Source organism: Capricornis sumatraensis, chromosome 21 (genome assembly GCF_032405125.1).
Source record: "Capricornis sumatraensis isolate serow.1 chromosome 21, serow.2, whole genome shotgun sequence".
In the NCBI taxonomy this organism is placed as follows: domain Eukaryota; kingdom Metazoa; phylum Chordata; class Mammalia; order Artiodactyla; family Bovidae; genus Capricornis; species Capricornis sumatraensis.
In genome coordinates, this window is record NC_091089.1 from 14,602,086 (window position 1) to 14,620,020 (window position 17,935).

The following is a 17,935-nucleotide window of genomic DNA, read 5'->3' on the forward strand; positions in this document are numbered from 1 at the left end:
ATGGTTTTTCCTATGGTCATGTATGGATGTGAGAGTTGGACTGTGAAGAAGGCTGAGCACTGAAGAATTGATGCTTTTGAAGTGTGGTGTTGGAGAAGACTCTTGAGAGTCCCTTGGACTGCCAGGAGATCCAACCAGTCCATTCTGAAGGAGATCAGCCCTCGGATTCCTTTGGAAGGAATGATCCTAAAGCTGAAGCTCCAGTACTTTGGCCACCTCATGCGAAGAGTTGACTCATTGGAAAAGACTCTGATGCTGGGAGGGATTGGGGGCAGGAGGAGAAGGGGATGACAGAGGATGAGATGGGTGAATGGCATCACTGACTCGATGGACATGAGTCTGAATGAACTCCGGGAGTTGGTGATGGAGAAGGAGGCCTGGCATGCTGTGATTCATGGAGTCACAAAAAGTCGGACACGACTGAACGACTGAACTGAACTGATGGTTATGACAATCTGTGTATATTTCTCTCTGTATAACTAGGAAGAAATTTTTCAGGGTAAAAAATTGGGCTTTTTCATGTATGTATTCTTAGTAGTATATCAGGCATATAGGAAAGAACTAGATATGTAGAATAAGACAGAAAACAATGATAAATTCTTAAAAGAATACTAATTAACCTTCTTTGGGGAGATGAAAGATTATAATTTCAATAAATTCAATTTACTGTACTCATTCAGTGAATACTTATTTGAAAGTGAAAGTGTTAGTCACTTAGTCATGTGCAGCTCTGTGACTCCATGACCCCACCAGGCTCCTCTGCCCATGAAATTCTCTGGGGAAGATTATTGGAGTGGGTAGTCATTTCCTTCCCCAGGGGGTCTTCCCAACTCAGGAATCAAACCTGGCTCTCCCACGTTGCAGGCAGATTCTTTACCATCTGAGCCACCAGGGAGGCCCCATATATTTATTTAGTATCTTCTATATAGCAGGCCCTGGTTGTATAGCAGTCTAGAATATGATCTCTGTCATTGAAATTTAAATTTTTAATGGAAGATACAGATAAAAATGGGTGACATGGAATAAAAATAAAAAGCAGTGGGTTATTTTTAAAAAATGCAATGGAGGCTGGTTGCAATTTTAAATATTGTAGTCAGGGTAAGTTTCTTTGAAATTTGGTAATAAGTTTTTAAGTACAAGAAGGGAGCAGACCAAATTAGGCAATACAGACATTTAAGGGCATCTTATATAGAGGGAATAGAAAGTATTAAGACCCTGAGAATGGGGTTTTCCAATGAGTTTGAGGAAAGTTAAGGAGACTGTTGTAGTTGGAGCAGTTCTAGTGAGTGACAGCAAATGTGTGTCCAAAGAAGAAGTGGCCTTATCATCAATGTCGCAGAGTTTTAGGATCGTAGAAAGATTACAGTCTGAAATCGGCAGAGAAACAAGGAGAACATTTACCCCAATGTTAGCCCACTGAGATACAGGCCAAAGGAGATGATGAAACAGCTTTCACCTGATTGCCTACAGAGGCAGCACATCCTTAAGAGAGATTTAAGTTTCATTGAGAGTGAGTCAAAGGTAGTTTTTAGAGAAGAGAACATGGGAGTTTTATTTATTATAGACCATAATTTCCAGAGGGCTCACTGGAGAGACTTTAGGAGTTAGTGAAGATGCAAGACAAGGACATTAAAAAAGGATGTGCAGAGATGTTTAATGATTAAAATGTGTGCAGTGAAAGGAAACCTGGAAGCCCAGAACTCCTTGTGTGATTGACATAAACAGGTAATAGGCTTAGTGAGAATAGTTCTGGCTGGTCTCCAAGTAGACAATGGTGGTGAGACTGTCACTCTTTGAGGATAGGCCCCACTTTGTGCCTGCTGATAGAGTTATTGAAGCCTGAGTGGGCAGCTCTTATCCCACTATGTGGACTTGTCCCTCCAGACCCCAGTTCATGATTATTTTGATAGAGAAATATACATATGTTTAGCTTAAGTGTGTGTGTGCATGCTCAGTCACTCAGTCGTGTCCAACTCTTTACTACCCTTTGGACTGTAGCCCAACAGGCTACACTATCCATGGGGTTTCCAGACAAGAATATGAGAGTGGGTTGTTATTTCCTACTCTAGGGTAATCTTCTTGACCCGGGATGAAACCCATGTCTCTTGTGTCTCCTGCATTGGCAGGCAAATTCTTTACCACCGCACCACCTAGGAAGCTCCAGCTTCATTATCAAGATGAATAAAATATCCTTGTGTTCAGAATAAAATTTTGTGGAACTTAACACCATATTTTAAAACACTTGATGGTTTATCCAGACATTTGAGATACACTTTTACTAAATTCATGTTGTGGTAAGCCTTGCCTTATTTCAGCGGTATTTAGAGTCTCTGAAATACATATTCTCGCTTGTCTGCTAGCATTTCCACTCTGGAATTTATTCTTTATGATTAAGTCATGTACTCAGCAGAGAGGAGATGTCTATCACTCACTCACATGTGGGGAAGCAATTTGTCCAAATCCTCCAAGCTTGAAGATGTCAAGATGATTAGACATGCAAGAGGTTACTGGGGCAAGTGCCTGGGAGGGAAAATGAGAATGGAAAGCCATGAACCTACAGCATAGCTCTCAGCCTGTGAAGGGCATGGAAAGAACAGAAGGTCTTAGACTGCAGTGCCGTTCAATGACAGTTTAATGAGACTGGTGTGAGATCTTCAGGTCAGCATCTCCAGCCAGAAGAGCACTGCACCTCCTAGGAGAGCTCCTGCCTTAGGACCTTTGCCACACTCTGCCACCAGCTAGGAGCAGCCAAGGGGATGTCACCTTGGTGCAGATACAACAGAGGGCTTGGAGCACTACAGCCAAGACCATTCGTTAGTCACGCTCATGGCAGTAGAAACCTGAAAGACGGAGTCTCTCATCGGCTACAGTAAATCAGCATGCGTGTTCAGATAAGTTCAGTTAAATATTGTGCAGCAAAGGGCATGGGATTGATGCTGCAAAAACAAGTGCTGAGACAGAAGAGGGTGTTGAGTTGTAAGAATCCAGAAAGCATCCTGTGGGCAAAGAATGGTATTGTGAGTTGAATTGTGTCCCCTCTAAGTTCACATGTTGAAGCCTTAACCCACATTAAATCATAGAAAAACATAAAGTAAAAGTGTTAGTCACTCAGTTGTGTCTGACTCTTTGCAACTCCATGGACTGTAGCCTGCCAGGCTCCTCTCTATGGGGTTGTCCAGGGAAGAATACTGGAGTGTGTTCCCATTCCCTTCTCCAGAGGATCTTCCCAACCTAGGGATTAAACCCGGGTCTTCTGTATTGTAGGCAGATTCTTTACCATCTGAACCGCTAGTGAAGCCCCCCAATTTTTATAGTGCCACTGAAGAGGTGATTAAGCTAAAATGAGACCTCTAAGGTGGGTCCTAATCCAGTTTGACTGCATCTTTACATAGAGAGAAATTTTGATCAGAATGAGACATCTAGGATATGTATACACAGTAGAAGAACCTTGTTAGGACACAGCAGAAGGCAGCCAACTGCAAATCCAGCAGAGAGGCCTCTAGAGAAACCAGATCTGTCAACACCTTGATCTCAGAATCTTAGCCTCCAGAATGGTGAGAAAATAATTTTTTTTATGCCAGTTCAGTTCAGTCGCGAAGTTGTGTTCCACTGTTTGCGATCCCATGGACTATAGCACGCCAGGCTTCCCTGTTCCTCACCAACTCAAGGAACTTGTTCAGATTCATGTCCATCAAATCATTGATGCCATCCAACCATCTCATCCTCTGTCACCCCCTTCTCCCACCTTCAGTCTTTCCCAGCATCACAGTCATTTCCAATAAGTCAGTTCCCCGCATCAGGTGGCCAAAGTATTGGAGTTTCAACTGCAGCATCAGTCCTTCCAATGAATATTCAGGACTGATTTCCTTCAGGATGGACTGGTTGGATCTTCTTTGTGTCAGCCCAGGATATTTTGTTAGGGCAGCCCTAGCAAATTAGTACAAGTGGTCTTCTCTGCAGTTTGTTTGCAGAACAACATAATTCCTTACCCATGGCATAGCAGAGCTGCTTGGGTTTTCTTTCATTCTTTTACTTATCCAAGAATGTCTCTGAGAAAGTAGTGTTTGAACAAAGACCTAAAGATAGTTAAGGCCCCAAGTCTGCAAAGGTCACAATTATTCTAAGCAGAGGGGCACACAAGAGCAGAGACCCTGAGTGGAGAAGAAAGACTGGATCAGCACCTCTCAGGAATGTTACAGGAGGAATTTCAGCATTGTGTGCAATACTCCCAGGGCCTTTCTGCACCATGAGGGCAGAAAACACCATTAACCCTAACATGAATTAGTGCTACAGGAGAATCATTTTCTTGGGCACTTCCCTGATGGCTGTATGAAAAGTGAAAGTGAAAGTCACTCAGTCGTGTCTGACTCTTTGCGACCCCATGGATTGTAGCCCGTGGAATTCTCCAGGCCAGTGTACTGGAGTGGGTAGCCTTTCCCTTCTCCAGGGGATTTGCCCAACCCAGGGATTGAACCTAAGTCTCCTGCATTGCAGGTGGATGCTTCACCAGCTGAGCCATAAGGGAAGCCCAAGAATATTGGAGTGGGTAGCCTATCCCTTCTCAAGTGGATCTTCCCACCCCAGGAATTGAACCAGGGTCTTCTGCATTGCAGGTGGATTCTTTACCAACTGAGCTATCAGGATGGCTGTATGCAGGCTATAAAACATGGCTACAGGTTATGTGTGCCTAAATGATCTTTAGAGGTCATTTCCTAGTTGTATCGGGTTGGCCAAAAAGGTCATTCAGGTTTTTCCATGAGATCCTATGGAAAAAAACCCAAGTAAACTTTTTGGGCAACTCACTGTTTTGTAGAGTTTGGTTAAAATACAAGTTACTGAGAATACAGTGACATACTTGGCAGGTATGGAGAACACTGTAACACACTCTTAAAAAAAAAAAAGAATCTGATTCTTTCCAACTTTGCTCAAGAAGTAATGTCCCTTATTTTTATTTTTTAAAAAATAAGATGATATACATGAAAGGATTCTTATAGCCTAGTTTAATAAAATGAAAAGAGATTTATTTTTTTTCCTTTATATGAAGCAAACTCTGTGTGAGTCTCATTAAAGACGAAGTTTGTTCTTCATGCAGCAAGCTGAGAGTTATCAAAATTAACACCAAAGGCCCTCATTAAGTAGAAATACTTGTAGGTCAGAAATAGCCATGATAACAACTACAGATTTGGAAATTAATAAGCTGAGGATAAGTGTGTAACATGAGTTATGCAATTTAGACTTATATTTGGATTAATAAATATTAGTTACTTGGTGTAGAATATATGTATAACAGAAAAAAAAAAACCTGATTGTCAGTATCAGTCTATTCCTTATATTGGTCAAATTTACTTTTAGACCAAACCCATGTAGCAGTATAATTAATTTACTATGACATACAGATGAGTAATGGAACAGCCACATGGGTTATCATTTAGTTTTAATCTGAGAAGAAAGGCATGTAATCTTACTATATACTGCTACTGCTACTGCTAAGTCGCTTCAGTCGTGTCCAACTCTGTGAGACCCCATATACAGCAGCCCAATAGGCTCCCCCATCCCTGGGATCCTCCAGGCAAGAATACTGGAGTGGGTTACTATTTCCTTCTCCAATGCATGAAAGTGAAAAGTGAAAGTGGAGTCTCTCAGTCGTGTCTGACTCCTAGCGACCCCAGGGACTGCAGCCTACCAGGCTCCTCTGTCCATGGGATTTGCCAGGCAAGAGTAATGGAGTGGGTTGCCATTGCCTTCTCTGAATCTTACTATATAAATACTATATAAATCAGAAATTAAGGACATTTAGGAATTCAGTGATTCTAAAGTTCAAAAGAACAAAACAGGTTGCTTAAGATTTTTAAAAGAATTACAGTAAGATGTTTACAACTCTAACTGTACATTCAACTTTTGAAAACCCATTTCTTATCCTATTGGTTTCAAAAGAATTCAAGGAAAAATGTTCTTGGACATTAGAAAATATGTCATGATGTTTCTTAGCTATACTTCTAGATTAGATTTTTTAATGTATACTTCCCTTGAGCCGTTTGTGGGAGAGATTTCATTTAAGCACAGTTCCAAGCTTGAGTATTGCAATTTCCCTGACAAGGGTTGAGATCAGGTCTTTAACTTAACTACCTAGGCTTGCGTTTCTACTCCACCACTTATCTATAGTAAAGGACAAGGAAGCCTGGTGTGCTGCAGACCATGGGGTCTCAAAGAGTCAGATATGACTTATGACTGAACATCAACTTATCTATGCAAACATGGACCACTAAACCATTTGATGCCTCCGTGAAATTTAAATAATAATAGTAACTTCCCCAAAGGTTGTTATGAATGATAAAGGAGTTAACACATGTAAAGCATTTAAGGCAGGCATGACTCTAAGTGTTTGATACCTATTGGCTCCTCTTACTGCCTGAACTGTAGAAAAATCCAAAACAGTGTGCTTGGATATTTTATTGTTCTTCAGTTGCTAAGTCATGTGCCACTCTTTGTGACCCCATGGACTGTACCCTGCCAGGCTCTTCTGTCTATGGGATTCTCCAGGCAAACATACTGGAGCAGGGTGTCATTTCCACCACCAGGGATGTTCCCAGCCCAGGGATCAAACCCATATCTCCTGCATCTCCCACATTTGCAGGATTATTTACTGCTAATTCATTGGGGAAAAATATAGTCATTGTAGAATGTATAGACCTTCCAAATCCCCCACCCCATCCCTGTGATGACCCTTCCGTCCTATAGAGAGGGAGGGGGAAAATTTTCGCTGATGCCTGGTATACAGATGTGTCTAGTCTAGGTCATCTATGCATATGGAATGCAGCTACTGTTCAGCTCAACACTGATACCGTCTGCATGGACACAGGGATGAACCACAGGGGCCAATGGAGGCATTGTGTAGGTGTGGGTAAAATTTGCAATTAATTGACCTTAAGTAAAGAACACTGCCTTCCATGATATGAATGAACCTCATCTAATCATTTGAATGCTTTAAAAGAATAAAACTGAAAGTTTCCGAAAGAGAAGAAATTCTACCTATAGACTGCAACCTCAGTTCCTCTGCAGGCTTGCTATATAGACTTCAGATTTACCAGAGCCAATGATCACATCAGTCAGTTCCTTAAAATAAACCTCTTGATACACACATACACACACATCTTGATTTTGTTTCCCTAGAGAACCCTGACTGATACAGTACTGGTACACATCATCTTGTGTATTTGTACTTAGTAGTAGCACTTACTGTTATTATTATATTTTTATCAAAAAAATTTAAAACTTTTAGTTAACCTTATAACATAAAAATGTGACTTATTGCTTACTATTCTGGGTGGTGTTGTTTTTATTCCAGAGGGTTAATAAGTGTCAGGAATTTAGAAACATGGAAACTGTTGAATGATAAGAAATGGAAGGGAACATCGATTAATCAAAGCCAGTTAACAGTATGGTTGGAGGCTTTATGCTAATGGTTTTCTTGGAGATTCCCCAATACTGAGGAGGAAGGGGTGGAAACCATCAGAGATGGGCTTTGCTCCTATTTCCGACTTCTGGTCTTTAGCCATCTGGTTGACTCATTTTATTTATCAGGTCTCTATACACAGCTTCATTGTAACACAGAATCCCACTGCTAAAGTTTGATAAACATTGCCTTGCCAAATGAGTTGTCGTGAGATTAGATGGGAAGCATATGGATGATAGAAGTAAGGACATGGAGGTTTCATAGACACCGCCTCCTTTTTTTGAAGAAAATGTCATGTCTAAGTTTGAGAGCTTTTTCTTTTTCCCCAGAGAAAGAAAACAGCCTTTATTTTAAATAGAAAAGTTTTCCCAAGTCACAGACTTTCTTCAGAGTTGTTTGAAAGCACACAGGACCTCAAGGAAAATTTTCAAAGTTCATTTTACAAAAGGAAAATATAGTCATTAAGTGGTATGAATAAACATAATATTAATCTGAATTAATATTTTCTTCCCTCTGTTGTACTAATGGTTTAAGAATCTCATAGAGTTAGGTTTATCCTAGCCTTTGCTGCATTCTGCTTCTGTAGTTAAGATTCTGTCAAGTTTTCCACTGTAATAAAATCTCTGTTTGGGGATTTATAATTTCATTTCACATCTTCCCTATGGAGTGACACTTCGTAGACAACCTTGCCTGGGAGATAGCTTCTTTAATTTTGAATTGAGAGGAATATGCCAAGTAGGTTTTTGTATAGTTCCTCTTTTCTTTTAATAGAATATTATGTTTGTTTTTTTCATAATCAGCAACTAATTTAATATTAGGACTCTTTGAACTCAGGAACATGCAAATATTTACTCAACCATCAAAACAATGCACAGAGCCTTCTTTTTTTTTTTTTTTTTAATACACTCAAGCCATAAGTTTCTAAATAATTTAATGTGACCTTACATTCTTAGAGAATGGAGAAATTTCCCAAGGCTAAGCCAGTTAAAGTTGCTTGGCATTTGTGCTATTTCTGGAGGTAATAAGCTATTCCCTCCTTGTTCAGTGTCACAGACCCTAGTGTTTACACCGTATTATAAAACCTGATGACAGACAGCACAGCACTGGCTGGCAATGTGACCTTTCTTTCCCTTAGTGATTCCATACAAAGCAGGCACTTTCTTTTCACTCCATCTTTCTGCACTTTTCCTCCTTATAGTCTTAGCTTTAGCTACTATAGATTAGAGAATTAAATGAGATTATACATGAGTCACAGCAAAATGCAAATGAAAGGTATTTAGTATTTATATTTTAGATGGCTGCTTAAATGATTACCTTCTTCTCCCGATGCCTGAATTTTATTATTTGCTTTCATAGGTAGCCAGGTTAAGTGGGAAGAGCATAGGCCGTGACCATGGACAGATCTGGACTTGAATGTGTGTTAAAACACCAGCTAGGAACGGATGATGGCAGAGGGATTTGACCTCTCCACATTTCAGTCCCCTCATCTGTACACCTGGGATGACAAAACCCACTTTTGATTGTATTTTATTCATTTATCTTTTTATTGGAATAGAATCGTTCACAGTGAGTGTTGTGTTAATCACTGTCGTACAGCAAAGTAATTCGGTTATAGATACATTCTTTTTGAGTATATTTTTATGAGTGTTATAAAGTGTTGGCATCCAGTGGGCATTCGTGCATTGGAATTATAATAATGTAAAGATTAATTTTTAAGAAAAATGATGTTGATAAAGACTAGTTTTTATAATTTCATTATTTGCTAAGAGTTTATTAGCCTAAAAGGTTTCATTCATCACTGCTACTACTGTAGGATGGAGAAGGAACAGTCACCAAGGATAACCTGGAATATGGCCGAGTGAAAATCCGCCTGTCGATAGTCCACTTAACAGGTGCTCAGGGCTTCCTGTAATGTACAGTTTTCTGTCGCTCTGTGGACAGCTGACTGTTGATTCCTGCATTCATCAGGGCTTGGACAGTGGCAGAAGGAAAGTGTTGTTAATCAATCCTATTATAACAAACAAACAAAAAAAGCACTCAAGTTAAAAAGAAAACTTCCTGGAAAAAGAAGTTTCCCAGATGAACAAAGAGCATGGAGTTGTGCGATATAATGTCTTTAATCAAAAAATAAAAAAGGAATTGTGGTTCCCCTGTCTAGATTGAAATATTAGGAAATTCACAGGTTTAACCTCAAATAGGCCTGGATTTAAGTTTCATCTCTGTAATTGTTTATTTCCATTTCTCTATGTGAACAATTATATTGCAAGGGACTGATCTGACAAATACAGAAGGGATGAAAAGTTTATGAGATTGATGGACAATCGGGCAACGTTGCCTCAAATGCTAATTCTCAAAATTTGAGCCCAGTTGTATATACTTGCTGGATAAACTGTGCTCACATGCTGTGAGAATTACTTTTTCCCATAACATCAGTGCTTACTTTGTGGAACAGCAGGACAAGCTATTTCAGGGCATGTTCAGAGTCCATTACAAACAGTCTAAGCGGGATGAAATTTTAAAATAAAACCCTAAATTCTGATTGATTCTTTCCCTGAGCTTATAAACTTGAGAATAATGCAGCTCAAATATCTGTCTGCATCCTGCTTTTAAAACCCTCAGGGCTCAGTGGCTTGTCTGCTAGCTTACCTGGCTAGGCTGAGTCAAGAGGTATTACTCTGATGGAGTGTAAGCAACCTTGCCTTTTTATCTCCATAGGTATCAATGATGGGGCCAGGATTCTTCTTAGGATAGTTTATTTTCTGGGACATATACATCAGCTGTTCCCCCAAAAAAGCATTGTTACATATACAGGACACTTTCAAGGAACTAAATAACAGTGAAATAGTGAACTGAGCAATAATTAACAATAAATCTGTAAACATTTTGGTTTACAAAGCTGTATCCTTTTTTATTTTGTTGTTCACCTGTAAAGGACACCAGAAGATAAGCCCGGGAACTCATTAAAAACCAGTTCATTGCTTCTAGAATATATATTCATATTATGCAAAAAGAGGAGAAATAAGTTAATAATTATAAAATGAGTGTTTCTATGAAATTAAAGGGAGCTTCCCTGGTGGCTCAATGGTAAAGAATCTTCCTGCCAATGCAGGAGACACAAGGGTGTGATCCCTGGATTGCCAAGATCCCCTGGAGTAGGAAGTGGTAGCCCACTCCAGTATTCTTGCCTGGGAAATCCCATGAACAGAGAAGCCTAGTGGGCTATAGTACATGGGGTTTCAAAAGGGCCTGATATGACTGAGCAACTAAACAATAGCAACAACCACCCAATGAAAACATTGTGTTAGATACGATGGAAAAAGAGACTCCTTAAGTCTTTACCAGAAAGAGAAGCTTAGTGTCTCGTAATTATCCTTTTATAACAAATGTCCTATTGGGTGTTATTTTTGTTTTGGAAAGAATGTAAACCATAATCTTAAAAGTGACACTGGTCACATTCTGCATCGTTAAAATTATATAGGAGCGGCTTCACTATACACCTGACGAAATTAGTGTTTTCTTAAAATGAAGTCTTCTACATGATAATTTACCCTAAATGTTTAAAACATAAGAATACTACATTCAAAACAAGCAATAAGATAGTGAAGAGCCTTCAAACCCAAACACCTGGTGAGTTCATTATCTGCTTTGTGAATTCTCCCAACTGGATGTGCCTTTCATGCAGAAGAGTTTATTAAGAGCAGGGTACGTGAAAGGCTATTTTGCCAGTCAGGGAGAATTGTCAGCATCTCTGGGAAATATCTAGAGACTCTTGTTTTTGGCTGTGTTGTATCAGAAGGAGCTCTGTGGGTTGTCAATGCTCTCAATCAAATCACTCCTTCATTCATATGTAATATCAATAGTGTCAACTGCAGTGTTGTTTGGAATGTGTTGATGTAGCATGATTGATAACAAATTGAAGGAAGCAGGCATTGATAATAACAAAAGTGCATTCAGTTGATTTTGCTTCCAATTGGCAGCAGTGATGGCTGTATATTTGTGGAAAAGAGGCAGAGAAAGGGAAGAGAGCTCCTTTTTCTATACGTGTGTTTATAAATTTCTGTAAGCCACAGTAATACACTCAGAGTTCAGGATTTTTAAAAAAAGGACAGAGAAAAAAGCAAACTAAACAAATTGACAGAATAGGCTAATTTAATACTCCTGATTTTTAAAATTATATATTCATATAAATGTATAATAACTGCAGCAGAATAAAGTGATAGTTACCATTAAACTTAGAGTTAACAATAAGGCAAACCCATTAAAATCAGAACAGTTAAACAGTTACCTGGTTTTATAATCATTAGGTAATATTATGTAAATGATAGCTGAATGCAATGAGATAAAAAGGCAGAAATGAAAGACTTACATGCTAGAAATGAGCAGATTAAATTATTTGCACATTCTGTGATTATACATAAAATATGCCAAAAAATCAACTAAAACACTATTCATGTTCTTTAAAAATTAGAGAAAATGAGAAACATAAAATTAGCACACATAAATAGATATAAGATGATTTTAAACAGAACAAAGGTCTTGGTGGCACAGTGGTAAAGAATCTGTCTGCCAATGCAGGAGATGCAAGAGACATGGGTTCAATCCCTGGCTCAGGAAGATCCCCTGGAGAAGGAAATGGCAACCCATTCCAGTATTCTTGCCTGAAAAATTCTGTGGATAGAGGAATCTGACAGCCTACAGTCCATGGGGCCACACAGAGTCAGACACGACTGAGTGACGGAGCCTGCAAATAAAACAAAGGGGTAGTATGTCTTGATAGCAGACACTAATGCTAGAGAAGGCACAGTATACTAGGCTTAAATTCTTATGCAGTGCACAATTCTTATGCAGTGCATTATCTGTTTATATATGCCCCAGTTATTAGAAGCACAAAAAGTCTGACTACTCTTAGTCACAGTAGGAGATTTTAATGCTTAATTTTTCTAGATTTGATAGAGTAAGCAGGTACCATATAAATTAGGTTTGGAGCAGAGGTCCTTAACATTGGCAAATGGACATAAAGGAATCCATGATTTTCTTTCAGAGGAATCAGGAGCTCCTTAATTTGTATGTCATATTTTACCTGTATGTTTAATGCATCTCCTCCAGAAGGATTTGGGTTTCCCTAATGGCTCAGCAGTAAAGAATCCACCTGCCAATCCTTGAGACGTGGGTTTGATCCCTGGTTTGGGAACATCCCCTGGAAAAGGAAATGGCAACCCACTCCAATATTCTTGCCTGGGAAATTCCATGGACAGAAGAGTGTGGAGGGTTACAGTCCCTGGGATCGCAAAGAATTGGATGTGACTTAGAATCTAAACAAAAACAGAAGAATATCCATCACAATGTAATCAGATTCAAAAACTGTTACTTGGTATAAGATATCTAAATATCATCAAGGTTTTTGATATATACTTTTTCAAACTCTTAACTCTAAAAAGAAAATAAAATATTATGGACTGCTTATAGATAATTTATTAAAATTTATGATGATACACCAAAATATAAAATTGAAAATAAGAAAACATTGTCATATGAAAGTATTTACCAGTTAAAACACAGTGAAAATAAAACATAAGTGCACTAATACATGCGCATATGCTATTTGCAAATACATGTAAAGTGAAATATGAAAAATGGATTTGAACAAGGGCACACAGTGTCTCTGGGAAATGGAAAAGGCGGTTTGAGTAAGTTGAGAGAGCATGATCCTTCCAGTTTACACCAAATTAATCAGTTGAATTTTCTTTCAACTTAGTAGGTTCTTAGAAATCAAAATAATGAAACAGTGTTTAAATTATCAGTAATAATTGCTATGCTATCAAGAAAAGAAGGCAAGGTAGATCATGCTTGCCATATATACTAGGATGAATAATCAGCAGGAAAATAGCAGAACTGTCAAAATTACATTTAAACAGACATATAACCTGTGATATTTCCAATTGTTCTGGAACAGTATAAAGCATATAATTTGCCTTAGTAACAAAACAGAAAACTAATTATATGAATTCTTCCCACAAATCATCTGATGGCTTCTTTGTGGAAGAAAGACTTGCACAGCCAGAAGGCTCCCAGTTACTAACATGCAGTCCCACTGATAGAGTGAGGCAAAAATCAGCTTAAAAAATAATAATTCAAAAATAATATGTATCAAAAGCTAGCCTTAAAATCTTATTTTGTCATCACTTTGAAGTAATATTCTGAGTGATTTTTATCTTCTTTACAGTGTTTTATTTCTGAATTATAAAGAAAGGAATTCTATTTGTTGGAATTAAGTGAAGATGAAATCTTTTCCATTATATAAAAATCTTTAAAGAGCATATAGATAAATTATATTGAAATAAATTACAAATAAAATGGAAAAAGTTTGTAGACTTTAATTCATACAAGACAAAAAATTAAAAGACAAATATAAAAATGAAAAGAAAAAAATCAGAACCTCCCTGGCAGTCCAGTGGTTAAGACTCTGTGCTTCCAATGCATGGGGTAAGGGTTCAGTCCCTGCTTGGAGAACTAAGGTCCCACATGCCGCAAAGTGCAGCCAAAAAAAGAAAAAAAAAATCCAAAAATGATGAAAGTAGTTAATGGACCCAAATAAAATTTGCTTACAAATATTCAAAATTAATGTATACAATATGCTTATGAAAAATTCATTGCCACTAGAAATCAAAGAATGCAATTCAAACCTTTCCATAGGGTCTCTGCCCAAATCCTTCTGCTGGGTTCTCCCTTGATAAAATTTGACGTCCTGTCGCAGCCTACAAGGCTTTATGTTATCTTTATAGGGCATCCTCTTCACCCCACGATCTCCTGGGCACCATATGATGCTGTCCCCTTCCTCACTTTCATTACAGGAGCTTCCTTGCTCTTCTTTCTACTTCCCAAGCAATTCACATCTCAAGAGTCTCAGCACTTGCTATTTATTCTGCTTGGAGAACTCAAATCCTGGAAACTATGTGCATTCCTCTCTTCTCACTGCTTTCCAGTCATTGATCATCCTTTACATGTCACCTTGTCAGAGAGGTTTTCTCCAAAATCTTTATAAAACAAATCTGATTGCATAATACTTGTAAATCATTGACTATATATATATATATATATATATATATATGTGAGTGTGTTTCCCCAAGGTTGTAAATTAAAAATTATAATAATGTATGTTCTCAACTTTGTTTAAATAGAGATCAAAACAAGCATAAGTGCAAATATACATAAAATAGAAATAAGTTGAAAGAGTTACACCAGATAATTATTCAGTCACTCAGTCATGTCTGACTCTTTGCGACCCCATGGACTGCAGCATGCCAGGCTTCCTTGCCCTTCACTGTTTCCCAGAGTTTGCTCACTGATGTCCATTGATTTGGTGATATCATCCAACCATCTTATCCTCTGTCCCTCACTTTTCCTCCTGCCTTCAATCTTTCCCAGCATCAGGGTCTTTTCCAATGAATCAGCTCTTTGCATCATGTGGCCAAAGTATTGGAACTTCAGCTTCAGCATCAGTCCTTACAGTGAATACTTGGTATTGATTTCCTTTAGAATGGACTGGTTAGATCTCCTTGCAGTCCAGGGGACTCTCAAGAGTCTTCTCCAGCACCACAGTTCAGAAATATCAATTCTTCGGCTCTTAGCCTTCTTCATGGTCCAACTCTCATCTCCGTGTATGACTACTGGAAAAACCATAGCTTTGGCTATACAGACATTTGTTGGCAAATGATGTCTCTGCCTTTTAGCACACTGTCTAGGTTTGCCATAGTTTTTCTTCCAAGGAGCATCAGATAGTATCATTTAGTTTTTCCCAACATATGATAGAATCACATGACTTATCCTCTTGAAGGTAGGGATCCTGAGCCACTTGATTTGGCTGATCAAAGGTGAACCCTCTACTCCCCAAGGAATTGTAGCCACAGTTGGTAATGAGCCTATATTCCACTGAGTCACTGTGATGTGGGGGTTTATTTATACCTCAGCATTCTGGCTGACATGAACTTTTATATATGGATATCTCTGGGTGGTATGAGTATGTGTGATTGCTCATTTTTTTTGCCTCCATATTATTTTACTTTTTGTAAAATTTCTAAAATAGCCTAGGTGTATTACCTTTTACTCATTACTAAACTTACTTTTCAAAAGAAGGACAGGGACTTCCCTGGTAGTTCAGTGGCTGAGACTCTGTGCTCCCAATGCAGGGGACCCAGGTTCAATCCCTGGTCAGGGAACTAGATCCCACATGCCACAACTAAGAGTTTGCAAACCACAACTAAAGATTCCCCATGTGGCAAAGAAGACTGAAGACCCCAGTGCCACAACTAAGACCCAGCACAGTCAAATAAATAAATGTTAAAAAAAAAGAAGATGAATCTAGAGAAATAAAGAGATTGCAACCTAGCACTATGTGTGAAACCCTTCTTAATGTTATCAACTTCTCATGTATTTTTTTTTTTTTTTGAGTTAATACTCCTGATTTTGGCCCCCAATTTCTGTTTTATCCCAATATTTTGCTAGTAGTTAATCCTGATAAATCTAAGGAAATTCCAGTATTTGACACTGATAGAAAACACAGTGTATATTGAGTGTTTCACATATATTTTGTAGGTTAATTCACAGATAACACACTTAAGTTAGGCTCAAGGCCTGTGTGCATTTTACTGATGAGTAAATGTAGGCATAGTAGGATAAGAGAATTTGTCAACTAGATACAAAGAGGAAAGTCTGGAATAACCACTGCATGGGGCACTTTAGATGGGCCTTATTTCCTGCTACTTTCTGCTTCTTGTTGTTACTGCGTTTTTGTCCCTGTCAGAACTAGCTATCTGACTAATAGCATGTAGATTGTAAAAGACTAAATGTAAGGAACCAGTATGAATGCCATAGATCTGGAAAGGCTTGATTTCCCAGGGGTGTGAAATTATGTAAAGTATAGTAACAGGGATCTGGCTGCTACTAATTATTCTCTTATTACATATTAAATCTAATTGCTATCTAAGTCATATTCCTTCTCATCTTTTCCTATGCCCATTAAAATGAAGCTATGACTCTAGGATAGCCTTATTAAAAGGATTGACAATAAAATATTAAGTCAAAAAAGAAATAATGTGATCTTAATTAAGGTGGTTATTTCTATTCTACTCTTATGCAGATAATTCAGGGGGGAACAAGTGCCAAGACCCAGCTTGGGGGTCAATAGAAATCTGAGAATTTCATTTGAATGGTCTGAGGAACACTTACATAATCACCGGTTTTCTTTCTTTTAAAATACTATTAATTTTTAATAATCTCAATGAATATATTATTGAATAGTCCTTTTTAAGCAAATATAGTAATTAGAAGCCAAAGGTGACATGGATGTAGTTGTATGCCTACACATAATATAGACTCCTTCTAGGTAATTATGTTTTCTTAAGTAGCCTTTTCTAATTATAGCATTCATGCATGTTCAGGTTTTGAGATATAATCTCAACCAAAATACAATTTCCCTGCAGTGATTGCTTAAATAATAACAATAATTTACATATTTTAAAATAGCTTTAGATTTAAAGAAAAAAATGTGAAAAATAGTACACGGAGTTCCTATATACTCCACACCCTGTTTTCCTTATTGTTAAAAGCTTATATTGGAATGGGGGGGGACCTTTTTGACTTGGCTCCTGTTTCCCTTTGAAATCCCTTTCATTGTGTTTGTTTGCTAGCAATTTCTTACTTTCTGGCATTATAAGATAGTACAAGATACTCTAGGCTCATGTCTCCAGCAAGCCTGAATTCCTTTAGTTAAGGATGGTAATAGAAACCGAGACTGCAGCACTACATGTGCTCATTATCATTGGTGGCCATTTAGTTTAGGCCCTCTAAGCATGGAGATCAAACACAGGAAATCCAACCAGTCAATCCTAAAGAAAATCAACCCTGAATATTCATCGGAAGAACTGATGCTAAAGCTGAAGCTGTAATATTTTGGCAACCTGATGTGAAGAGCTGACTCATTGGAAAAGACCCTGATGCTGGGAAAGATTGAGGGCAGGAGGAAAAGGGGGCGACAGAAGATGCGATTGTTGGATGACATCACCAACTCAACGAACATGAGTTGGAGCAAACTCTGGGGCAGGAATGGAGAAGGCAATGGCAACCCACTCCAGTACTCTTGCCTGGAAAATCCCATGGACGGAGGAGCCTGGTAGGCTGCAGTCCGTGGGGTCCCGAAGAGTCAGACACGACTGAGCGATTTCACTTTCACACATTGGAGAAGGCAATGGCAACCCACTCCAGTGTTCTTGCCTGGAGAATCCCAGGGAAGGGGGAGCCTGGTGAGCTGCCGTCTATGGGGTCGCACAGAGTCAGACACGACTGAAGTGACTTAGCAGTAGCAGTAGCTGGGGCAGGAAAGCTTGGCATACTGCAGCACATCTGGTCGCAAAGAGTCGGACGTTACTGGGCGACAGAACAACAATGAAAGCAGGGAGATCGAGGAAATACAGGTGTGTACACAAC

The 17,935-nt window shown here is 38.7% G+C and overlaps 1 non-coding gene across 1 annotated transcript; it reads left to right on the forward strand.

Moving 5' to 3' along the window:
• The first annotated feature begins 15,596 nt into the window (after window positions 1–15,596).
• On the forward strand, window positions 15,597–15,669 carry TRNAG-CCC (transfer RNA glycine (anticodon CCC)). Its single transcript has one exon. It is a non-coding gene; the product is annotated as a tRNA-Gly (tRNA).
• Window positions 15,670–17,935: the final 2,266 nt, after the last annotated feature.